The sequence below is a fragment of the Rhincodon typus genome, chromosome 45 (genome assembly GCF_021869965.1).
Source record: "Rhincodon typus isolate 14 chromosome 45, sRhiTyp1.1, whole genome shotgun sequence".
NCBI lineage: Eukaryota > Metazoa > Chordata > Chondrichthyes > Orectolobiformes > Rhincodontidae > Rhincodon > Rhincodon typus.
Genome location: NC_063376.1, coordinates 1,649,340 through 1,652,330, shown reverse-complemented (window position 1 = coordinate 1,652,330; position 2,991 = coordinate 1,649,340).

The window sequence follows — 2,991 nt, the reverse complement described above, 5'->3', positions numbered from 1 at the left end:
CACACACTCACTCACTCTCTCACCCACACACACACACTCACTCACTCACTCTCTCACCCACACACACACTCTCACTCTCTCTCTCTCTCACACACACGGACACACACAGACACACACTCACTCACACAGGGAATGGGGAGACTCTCTGGGTGGCCACATGCAAAGAACTGGAGAGGCCTGTAAATAAGCTAAATAAGTTAAGATCCTCCCGAAAGAGGATCATTAGCTGGAGACAGATCCAAACAGCAGGACCTCAATGTACAGGAAGTGTGAGTCAGCCCTCACACTAACTCGCTGCCTTTATTCTTATTGTGTTCCTGGTGAAATCACTTTGCTCACACACTGTGCTATATTTGAAAGTCGCTTTTCCTGACCCAAGGCCGAGTGTAATCACATATTCACAGCGGGATCCGGTTCAGCTGGCGATGCTCGCGAGGGGATCGGAGGATTAACCCGCTCAGTGCCAGGAGGCGAGATACCGTGACAGAGAGGGTGGCTCTCCCAGGACGAGCCTTCGCAGAGAATCTTCATCATCATCATCATCCTCACCATCAGAAGAAGATCTGGGGGTCATCGCTGGGTCGTGATTGCGAGCAGAGCTTGGAGGATCGTCGGTCGAGCTGAGCTGCAATTGGTGGATCCTTCTGCTGGCACCGGCCTAACGCCCAATCCAGTGGAGCCATGGCATCTGCCAGTGCCCACGGCCCAATCTGTAATCCAGTCGTGGTGACTGTGCAGGAGGCGCAGGGAAACGAGGAAAATCCCAATTTGACCGGATCTTCTTCGTGAGGAGCATCCTCCTGGATCGCTGATATTGTCTGTCTACAGGATATCACCCCTCCCCCCACCCCCACACCCCACCCCAGCCAGGGGTGGGGGGGCTACTTCAGGAGGGTGAAGCAATGTGAGCGTCTCATCTCACCAGGAAATGTCCCGATCTTTCCTGGGGAGGCGCCGATGCAGTGGGAAGCCGCCGACGCAGTGGGAAGCCCCCCCCCATTTTGGAATGGGGACCGGTAAGCGGGCCCTGAAGGTGGACACCAGTGGGAACATCCTCCGCCCAGCCTCGGGCTTGGCGTTCGGAGGGAGCGGAGGTTTCCTGACGGAGGACACGGAGAGTCCTGAAGCTGTGGCAGGGGGGATTGGAAACAGGGTGCATGGCAGCGGTCTGCAAACTGGAGGGACAGAAGGGTCTAGGCCCGAAACGTCAGCCTTCCTGCTCCTCTGATGCTGCTTGGCCTGCTATGTTCATCCAGCTCTGCACCATGTTATCTCTGCCCCTAAGGATGGACAGGAGCCCAGGAGTTGTAACGTGAGTGAGAGAGAGCGAGTGAGAGAGCGAAGCAGGCCAAGGGGAGGTGATGGTATTAATCGCTGGACTGTTACTCCAGAGACCCAGATAACGATCTGGGTTCAAATCCCGCCACGGCAGATGATGGAATTTGAATCCAATAAATATCTGGAATTAAGAGTCAAATGATGACCGTGAATCCATCGCTGGAAAAAAACCCATCTGGTTCACTCATGTCCTTTAGGGAAGAAAACTGCCATCCTCATCTGGTCTGGGCCTACATGTGACTCCCCAGACCTGCAGCCAATGTGGTTGACTCTGAACTGCCCCCTGGGGCAATTAGGGATTTTTAAAATTTTTTCTTCTTTATTCATTCACAGGATGAGGGACCTCGCTGGCTAGGCCCTAACTGGATGGGCAATAAATGCTGGGCCTGGACAGTGACTCTCTCATCCCAGTGAACGAATAAAGAATTTTTACAAGGCCTGTCCAAGACACTTGGGTAGTGGTGGGGGGCAGGGGGGGAGGGTGCAAATGGCACATACGCTCAGATGGCCAGAAGTGGGCAACATGAGCCGTGGACCCCCCAACATATAGTAGGGCGTCAACTCCAGTGAGAGAACTGAAACGAGGGGGCACCCGGGAGGAGGAACAGGCCAAGGAGAGAAAATTAACTGGCACAAAGGCATAAGCACCTGTCCCAACCTCCAAATGAACAGCAGGAAGCAAAAGGAGGTGGGAGCAGTGGATACTGGTGCGAAATAACCGGACAAGAAAAACATGAGAAGGATCCCCACGCCCCCCAGCCCACAGCAAAAGGAGCAGGTGCAGGGTGTATACAACAACAACTCCCCACCAACAACATGTGGATGGAGGGCCATCAGCAGAAAAAGGAAAGAGGCAGAGCAACAGAGAGGGGGGTGGCGGAGGAAGGAGAGTAGCACCCACCGCTTTCCCGCCCTCCAACCCAAACCCTCCCTGGAAACACCGGAAGTCACGAGAGGCCCCGGTGAAGCCTCAATTCATCAGGGACCAAGGGCCGGCCGCCGTACCAACGCTCCGGACAACAGTGGAGTGTTGGTGGGGGTGGGGGTGGGGGTGGGGGGTAGGGGTAGTAGTGACGATCCAAATCGGGAATGGAGCACGGATTCCAGAACCGGAACTTCCCAGCTTCATTCTCGTGCTGACGGTACCGGGTCAGGGCAATACCCACCCCCTCCCCTTGTTGGCGGGGCGTGGGAGAAACAGGGCGGCTACCTCAATGCACTGAGTGTCCGACAGATCGCCCGCACCACAGGGACATAGGGAGTCCCCCCAGTGGCACAATTATGGGTGAGCCAGACGATGGGAAATCCTATAAACTCTCGAAATGGGTTTAGAAATCGCTAATATTAATGTGCATTGTACATATGTTGAACAACACTTGGAGGAAGCCCCACAGAGTCACAAGGGCACAAAATGTACTCTGGGTGGGGGATTTCAATGTCCACCACCAAGAGTGGCTCGGCAGCAGTACTGTGATCGAGCTGGTCAGTGCCTAAAGGACATATCTGCTAGACTGGGTCTGCGGCAGGTGGTGAGGGAACCAACAAGAGGGAAAACTATACGTGACCTCATCCTTAACAATCTGCCGGCTGCAGACCCATCTGTCCCTGACAGTATCAGTAAGAGTGACCATTGCACAGTCCTTATGGAGATGA